Genomic DNA, 9,587 nt, shown 5'->3' with positions numbered 1-9,587 from the left:
CAAGTTTCTTTGTTGCTTCTCATTTGACCAATAATTCTTCTTAAGGTGGCCTACCTTGACACATGCATCACATTCAAGCTTGGGCTTGCTTTGATGATGACATTGGGCCATTGCATGCCCCATCCTTCCACAATGGTTACATTTGACATTAGATTTGTTAAAGAAAGTAGTCTCCCTATTGTTTGTTGAGTTTTGTTATGTACCTTTTAATTTCTTACCTTCTTCAAACAAGGAGGATTCAACACCTGCAAGAGTAAGATTTGGAAGATTAGTAAGAGTTATTACTATACTGAAGAAAACTCTTGAGGCATGCTTTTGATTAAGACCACAATTACATCTTTCTTATCCATAGGTGCCTTGATACCTGCAAGTTGCATCATAATGTTCTCCATCTTACCTACATGCTCCACAAATGAGTCTTTGAACTCCACATAAAGCCCATAGAACTGAATTATTAGATTTATTTTTGAATTTTTTGCTCTAGCTCCAAATACTTTCTCTAGCTCATCCCAGGTTTTTTGGCATGCTCTTTCTTACTGATGTGGTGAATGATAGTATCCCTAAGACTTAACCCAATGATGGTTATGGCTTTTGCATCTTTATTTATCCATGATTTGACCTCAACCTCACTCCCTTCATTGAGCTCATCTCCAGTTACTACCCCCCCAAAGCTCCTTTTGCACACGAGTAAATACACGACTTTTGCTTGCCATGTATAAAATCCTTCACCACTGAAATACGGTGCCTAGCTCTAGATACCATGTTGAAAGAAGTGGATTTGAAGAGAGTATTGAGTGCATAAACATGAGAAGTGAGAGCTACGGTGGGTGGAAGATGGAAAAAGACATAGTTAGAGCATAGTATTAACACTAATGAAGACAATCAAAATATGAATCAAGGCTAATCCCAAACTCACGACACTTGCATTGTTGAAAATAAGCTTGGTACATCAATTTCCAGCCACATGCTAGCTACCATCCACTTGCCCCCATACATCATGGCTTACATCACCAGATATTCCCTATTTCGACCACATTCTAGACTTTCTTCACCATTTACATTGACCGCTCATTCTAACCTTAGTTAGACCATAACCTAAGGTTTGCACACATCCAAATACATACTCATTGCTTGTTGACAAACACACATGTGCCTGGCAATAAACATGAGTCGGCACCACATTTCTGAATAGCATGGCCCCTTGGAATGGATGACCCAACCGGCGTTACTTCTTTGTTGCTAGGCTGAGTCCATAACTTCATGTTCTATGCTTTTTGGTTGCGAGATTCCTTGAATGGGCCTTGTACAACTTATAATCATGCTATTAGTTAACGCAAAACTCGGGTTTTACGCGTCTTTAAGTTTCATCTGTGATGTCGATGATCCTCTCTTGTATGATGATGTTTGATTGTGCTATCACCCTTTCTCTTTGGAGATTTTTGGTGTTTGCTGGCTTGACTCATAAATCTAGCCCACATTTTGTGAACACTCTGGCTGAAATCCACATGGATACGATGGTCATCAATGAGGGCATTGTCCATCTTGAAGTAAGCAGCCTCACAAGCCTCTTTGGTCTCAAACTCTACAAAGCCATAGCACGAGCTCTGGCCTGTCTTATGATCCCTTAGGATGTCTAATGACAAGATGGTGCCGAAACGAGAGAAGATGATGTTCACGTCATCTTCCTGTGTAACAGGATTGAGCTTGCACACAAACAACACGTTCTCTGGTGGCTTCACCTCTGCTTCCGGAAGGTCTCCAATCATTTCTAGAACAACAGCTCGTGAATGCGCCTCAATATGCTGCCGAATGCTCAGCTGATCATCTTCATGGGCCAAGGGGGTGGAATCGACGTCTCCGGCATCGTCAACCGGCAGTGGTCGTGGATGAAAACCCTTGGGTAGGCTGTGCATCAATCCTACCGGATCCTCGAAGGGATCGTGTATGATATAGACTTGTTTGATTCCAATGTTTCTGAGAGGACGGCATGAATCATCCGCCGCCACAGGAGCTTCATTGATTTTCATGAGCACATCCAAGCCTTCTGCAACTCGGCCGAACACAGTGTGCTTACCATCCAAGTAGTCGATGTGAGCACGGCGAGTGGTGATGTAAAATTGGGAAGCATTGAGGTTGGGGCCGGCGCTAGCCATGGCGACAGTGCCGAGGCGGTCGTGCTTGAGGCGGGGGCAAAGCTCGTCGGGGAAGAACCTGCTGGAAGGATCATCTTGTGGGTGGAGAAGCTTGAACAAGGAGTCTCCCCCAGAGCCCGTGCCCGTGGGGTCTCCGCTCTGCACGATGAAGTCCCTGTGGATGGCGTGAAAGAGACAATTGTTGTAATAACCCATCTTGCAAAGCTTGAGAAAGTTGGTGGCGGCGACGGGACATTCCTGTGTGTAGAGATCGATCACCATGTTGCCACAGCTGGTGGAGACGAACACAGCCATCTCTCCCTCTCTCTCTCTCTCTCTCTCTCACACACACACACACACTCGCGCTTTTAAGTCGGCTCCCGTTTTTTTTTTTGCTTTTTGTCTTGCTTTCCGTCTTGCTTTTTGATAAAAAAACGGGAGAGTTGCTTTTTTGCATGCTCAAGTATTCTCTATCTATTAATATTTGAGAACCTCACGAGTCATATCTATGTGAGATGTGTGTGTGTGTGAGAGAACTGTTGTGCTCTCGTGCTTTTTCAGTTTAGGGCTTTTGATTATTTTATTGATGCATGTCCTAGGAGATGCTTTCTCATGTGTCAGGTCGCTTATAGAAGTTCTTGTGTAGGACTTTGTGATGAACACACCTTTTTCCCACGAGAAAGGTGCGGTAGCGTCCGAGGAGATAATTTCAGATGAACAACCACCAAGAAAGCCTTATACGAAAGGCGGAAATTGGGTGTCCGTCGTCGCTGTCCACACACACAGGAGCACCCAAGTGCCCAAAATCTCTACGAACTCCCAATCCCAAGAGCTCCACAACTCTTGAGCTTCATGCTAGTGCCGTGCTGAAATGTGTCATATATACCAGACACTTCCCCTCTTTTTCTATGCATGTGGGACCCCTCAACCCAAGCTTGTTCGCCGAAAATCCTAAAAAGCAAACCTGTGTGTAGTTTTGATCATGGTCATAATGATGATGTGCATATACATTGTGTGCTTCTTTTCTCATACCATGAGGGCTTCCAAAAAAAAATCACATAGGCATGGAGCTAATAAATACAAAAAAAATTACCCAGCTAAACTGAAAAACGCAGTGTAATTGGTGTTGTGTGTCCCTAAATGCATGTCTATAGTGAAGTGATGAGGCAGAATAAAAGCTATCAGTACCTACAATGCCTTCTCAGGATAAAGACACACCTAAGAAGGGGGGAGCACCCCTAAGATTTGATCCAAAGAAAACTTCACCTACTAGTAAAGCTTATCAAGTGCAAGAATAGTCCTTCTCTATGAATAGTGCTCCCAAGTCTTTGGTCCATAGAGAGATAAAGTTCACGGATCACATAATTGTTCTTGACATGCATCCCTTCAAAAAGAGAGAAGCTATGTTTGCTTAAGAATGTGAAAGGGAGTTGGATGCTTAAGAATGTGAAAGGGAGTTATTTCCAACTCCTCATGATGTACAATGTCGAAAACAATCACTAGAAATGACATGTCGGAAAGCCCCTAAGCACCTTAACATTCACTCCCTAACCTCTATGTATAAATGCAATGAGGGCAATGAATATCAGCCAATCACTAGAAATTTGGCTGAGAGTTTATTAGGTCCAAAGGGAGTTGATTTCTTTTTCATGGAAGGCCTAATTTAGGATTATGAGAGTAAAGACAACTCTAGAAAGGAGAGCAGCTCTTTGCTAATGGTAGTAGTACAAACTTAGGAAGTTCCCAAGTGACAGAGAGATTGTGGAAAAGAGTGACATCCCTTATGATTATGATATGTGAAAATTGCCCATTTTTGGACCTAGGCCTAAAAATTCCACTTAAGCTTACATCACCTCCTAGAACTACCACTAATCTTATTACTCAAAAGCTAGTACTACCACATGAGACCACTAATCTTAGTACTCACATCATAAAGAACAAGGAAAAAACCTTAGTGGAGACTAAAAAACAAGCAAAACCTCTATGGGTTGAGACATGAGATCAAGTATGTGGCCAAAAGACAACCAAAGGGGGTTCTAGTTAACAAAAGCTCCCAAGTTGGTTATGTCCAACCAGCAAGGATTAATGTTATCATTCAAGAGAATTATGGGTTTGAACTCCAAAGGTTAGATTTTCTTGACATGGGAGTAAACAAAAATATGATGTTTCATCAAACTTGGTGTTTATTAGGTAAGTTTGATCTCAATGCTAGCACAAAGTTTGTTCAAGCATCTTCAAGTCATTTTGGTAAATGTGTTGGAGTCCCTGATGCTTGCTTTGCAATCAATTCTAATCCCAAGAAACACAAGTTTTTTTTCACTCTAGGGCAACTACATGAGGAGATTGTCCTAGGGGAAGGTTGGATGTTTCAACCATTGAGTGGTGAAATCAATGAGTGTCCATCCCGATAGCTGACAAAAAGCCACTTCTAGTACCATTGTCAAAGGGAGTACCATAAAGACCTTGGGAGGTCATCAACTTCCTAAAATCACTACAAAAGGCACCCATCATCCTCGCTAGCTTGCTCACTCATCAAGGAAAAGCCAAGGAGAATACACAAGCCTCAACATTAGCAACACTCCAAGCCCTTTTCCACAACTCACTAAGGAATTATCACTGTCTCCACTAATAATTACAAGAAGAAGAAATAAGTTAAAGGGATGGAACTTTGTTTAGCAAAGAAAAATCTATCTGCAAGAAGGTTGGCCACTCAAGGCATGGAGTGACAACATGGGTGTGGGTCACCATCCTAGGGCAATACTCAAGGCATGGAGTAGGCATGGGAGTAGGTGACCATCCTAAGGCAACAGCCAACAAAGAAAGCCATGGAAGCTTGGGCATAAGCTCCAAGAAGACAAGATGTCATATCATGATAAAAGGTATCAAAAGGGTACAATAACTTGAGGCATGATGTTACACGTGAAGGAGGAGTCGATATCCCAACAATATTTGTAAGTATATGTTAGCCTCACATTGTATCTTATCTTTTAATTAAAGAAGGTTGTCTTAAATAACAACTTTCTAAAATGTTCACTTGTTTGTACAACTGCAGCTTGAAGCAGTGGATCGCCCCCCAACGCAAGAGAAATATGATTTTGCATTACAATGGGGTTTGCAAGCTCTATTTGATAGGGTACAAGATGAAGGATGATTTTGCATTACAACGGGGTTTGCAAGCTCTATTTGATAGGGTACAAGATGAAGGATGGATTATTATTACTGGAGGAGATGCTTGTCAAGCATGGCAAGTAAGTACATTCCTAAACCCTAAACCTCTTTGTTTTCGCAAAATTGATTCTCACTTGTGTTAGTTTTATTTGAGATGCATAATGAAAATTTTTATTATAAAAGTGTTGTTTTCATTGAATTTAATTTCTATGCATAGAAAGATGCATAGAAAGATGCATAATGGAATTTTTTATTATAAAAGTGTTGTTTTCATTGAATTTAATTTTATGCATAGAAAGATACATAAAGGATTTATTTTTATTTCAAAAGTGTTATTCTCATTAAAATTGATTTTATGCTTAGAAAGATGCATAAAGGATTTATTTCTATTTCAAAAGTGTTATTCTCATTAAAATTGGTTTTATGCATAGAAAGATGCATAAAGGATTTATTTCTATTTCAAAAGTGTTATTCTCATTAAAATTGATTTTATGCATAGAAAGATGCATAAAAGATTTATTTTTATTTCAAAAGTGTTATTTTCCTTAAATTTGAATTTATGCATAAATAGATGCATAAAAAGATTTTTATAAAAGTGTTATTCCCACTGAAGTTGATTTTTTATGCATAAATAGATGCGTAAAGAATCTTTATATCAAAATTAAAATTCTCTTAAATTCTATGTTTAAATTCTATCAGAATAGATGTAATGTGAATCAAATAAGTGTGAATGAATGGATGGGTGATTGTGATGTGAATAGAGGTGATGAGATGTGAGGTGAATAGATGTGATGAGATGTGATGTGAATCAGATAGATGTGAATGGATGGATGGATGTGATGTGAATAGAGGTGATGAGATGTGAGGTGAATAGATATGATGAGATGTGATGAGATGTGAGGTGAATAGATATGATGAGATGTGATGTGAATCAGATAGATGTGAATGGATGGATGGGTGTGATGTGAATAGATGTGATGAGATGTGATGTGAATCAGATAGATGTGAATGGATGGATGGATGTGATGTGAATAGAGGTGATGAGATGTGAGGTGAATAGATGTAACGAGATGTGATGAGAATCAGATAAGTGTGTGAATGAATGGATGGGTGGTTGTGATGTGAATAGAGGTGATAAGATGTGAGGTGAGTAGATGTGATGTGAGGTGAGTAGATGTGATGTGAATCAGATAGATGCGAATGAATGGATGAGATGTGATGTCATGTGAATCAGGATATAAATGAATGATATGGGATATGAGTGGATGATATGTGATGAAAATGGATGTAAATGTATAAGTGAAGAATGGATGTGAATATATAAGTGAAGAATGGATGTGAATGTATATGTGAAAGAATAGATATGGATGTGTATGTGAAAGAATGTGATGTGAATGTGTATGTGAAGAATGGATGTGAATGTATAAGTGAAGAATGGATGTGAATGTATATGTGAAAGAATGGATGTGGATATGTATGTGAAAGAATGGATGTGGATGTATGTGAAAGAATGGATATAGATGTGTATGTGAAAGAATGTGATGTGATGTAAAGAGATGTGATGTGTCATGAATATATGTGGATGTGAAGTGATAGATATGAATGTATAGATAGATGTGAGAAGTCGTACCTGTGAACGATTGGATGGATGTGGATGAATGAGATGAGATGTGTATGAATGAGATATGATGTGGATAGAAGTGATATAATGGTGATGAGAATGAATGTGATGGATATGAATGAATGTGATGTGAAGGGATGTGAATCGGGATAGATGTGAATGAATGAGATGTGAGGTAAAATGAATGAGATGTGATGTGAGTGAATGTGATGTGGTCTGAATGGATGAGATGTGAATGAATGTGAGGTGATGAGATGTGGATATGGGTAGATGTGAATGGATGAGATCTGATAAGGATAAATTGAGGAAAGATGAAAATGATGTGAGGTGATGAGATGTGGATATGGGTAGATGTGAATGGATGAGATCTGATAAGGATAAATTGAGGAAAGATGTGATGAGATGAAAATGATGTGATTAGATGAGAATAGGAATACTTATGAAATGGTTGTGGAATTAAATAATGTGGATTGATGTGGAACAATGTGGAAAGACGAGAGTTCGTTATAGAAATTGTATTTATGACATGTTTTTAAATGACTATTTTATGTCAAGAATGCTGGGGAAGCATTTTGACCGTCTTGTGAATGAGGTCGTGTGGAGACCTATCTGATAAAGTTGCAACAGCTGACGGAGAGTCAACGGAGGACGTCTCGCGTAGCAAAGTCGGCCGAGGTCTTGACCAGCCTCGGTTCGATTTAAATGGTGAGCTTTCGGTACGGTGGATGAGGGACCAAGGAAGCGGCCTATGAGTGAAGTGCTAGGTCACCTGCGAAGAATCCTAGAGGGTGCTGATGACCATACGGTTCTCGGGCTCTGGGTCGCTGACGATATCCACGCGTGCGTCATGGAAGATATTGGAACAAGGAGTAAGAGTTGTTTTCTGAATTAAGGCATGGATCTGGTTGATTGACCTTGCTGGTCCTTAACGGGATGATTCCATGGCTCTTTTATATGGATCTGTTGGTTGATCTTGCTGATCTTCAACGGAGATTCCATTTTGTTATGTGAATATATTGCCAGTTATTATGAGCTAGGAACTATGGAAAAGGCCCTTGATGAGTGGACAGGAGGTGAGCATTCTGGTTGCCAATGATGCCATAGGTACACCGATGAAGGAATGATTAGAAATTAGGATTCAATCGGATAATTGGAGGATCATGATCAATGACTATGATTTCATTAAATGATTATTTTAAAGACAGCTGAATCTGTGAAAAAGGCAATTTCATATTGGGTGTGTAAGTGGTGTGACTAGTTTTTCATAGCTGAATCTGTGAAAAAGGCAATTTCATATTGGGTGTGTAAGTGGTGTGACTAGTTTTAAGTTTGCATGAATATCTGGCTAGGGAGCCTGGGAACTCTTTTCCCTGGTACCCGGGACAAAACCTAACCAAATTCCTAATTGGATCCCATCACTACAGTGGTACCCATAGGACTGGATGGGGTTAGCTTGGACTGATGGATCCCTAAAATGAGACTCAATTCTGTTATGGTACGATAGATGAAGTAAATCCTGGATAAAAATTGTTCTATGGAATAGAATCAACGTTTGTGCCCCTCAATGAGGAAAAAAGCGTTGGTCTCTATGATCCAAGTGCAATCTTTTCCTTGATCTGACTTTGATACTTACGGGTTCGGTCAAATCAGTTGAGTTAGTTAAGGCTTTTGACTATGTTAGAGTAAAAATTATTTGGAGGAATCGCTCGTACTTTCCGGGTGAGGGAAGTTTTTTCGGGTGCGGTTTTGGAAGAACCAAGGGATTAGTCTCTTGTCCGGATATCCGTGGGCAAGGCCCTGAGTGAGGGACCCTGCCCCGCGCAAGAAGTGCTACTTCCGTTGCTAGCACCCCAGAATTCGTTGCACGGGGGATAGGAATCCCACAAAAATGCTAGCTCTCCAGGCTGCCATGCACGGTTGTGCTACTCAGAAAAAAAACGCTAGCTCTCCACGCTACCATACTAGCTCTCGAGGTTGCTGCAGTGAGCGCTCGTCAGCTACCCACCATTGGGAGGAGATCCGCCGCGCCCACGTAGTCTTTAGCTCCATTAGTTTTGTTGCGTTGGCTGGGCTCCATTGCTTTTTTGTTGTTGCGTTGGCTGAGCCGAAAGAAAAGCAATGAAGCCGTAAATCTCCTATAAACTGTGCTTTGAGATCAATCGGTTGTAGTGGACGGAAGAAGAACTCAAGAAGCTAGTTGGGAAAACAACTGGGCCTCATGTGCTAATGTGTGACAGATAGATATGCCCTGAGAGTGAGAGAGATGTGTTGCAATGCCTGAGCCTACTGAATGTGTGTGACCTAGCTGAAATCAACGCTGAGAGCGTGTTATGAGTGCGCCGGTGCAAAGTTGAAACAAGAACGCTACAGCACTACACGGTTGGTCCTGAAAGCGCTTTTTCTTTTTCTTTTTGAGCAAAACAAAGCAAGAACCAAGACTATGCTTGGGTTCCATGTCTGCCTTGAGCAAAACAAAGCAAGAGCGTTGTAACTCATGGTGTCTAGCTATGGAGAGATCCTTTGGGCTTGCAGATTCAGTATAAAACACAAAACGAGCTCTTTAGAGCGAGGTCACACTAATGATTTTCACCTGAGATGTGTGTTGCAGTGGCTGTGTGCTAAGCTCATTATCCTGAGCCGCCTGATAATAGTAAGTGTCAGCAAGC

The 9,587-nt window shown here is 40.7% G+C and overlaps 1 pseudogene; it reads right to left on the bottom strand.

Annotated features, from left to right (window-relative positions):
- Positions 1-1,364: 1,364 nt before the first annotated feature.
- LOC147604808 (peptidyl-prolyl cis-trans isomerase CYP59 pseudogene) lies at positions 1,365-2,479 on the bottom strand (annotated as a pseudogene).
- Between the last annotated feature and the right edge of the window lie 7,108 nt (positions 2,480-9,587).

Source organism: Cibotium barometz, chromosome 61, assembly GCF_041138505.1.
Source record: "Cibotium barometz isolate CiBa-2024 chromosome 61, ASM4113850v1, whole genome shotgun sequence".
Lineage (NCBI taxonomy): Eukaryota > Viridiplantae > Streptophyta > Polypodiopsida > Cyatheales > Cibotiaceae > Cibotium > Cibotium barometz.
Note: the sequence above shows the minus strand (reverse complement) of the source record. Positions and strands in the feature narration are given on the sequence as shown.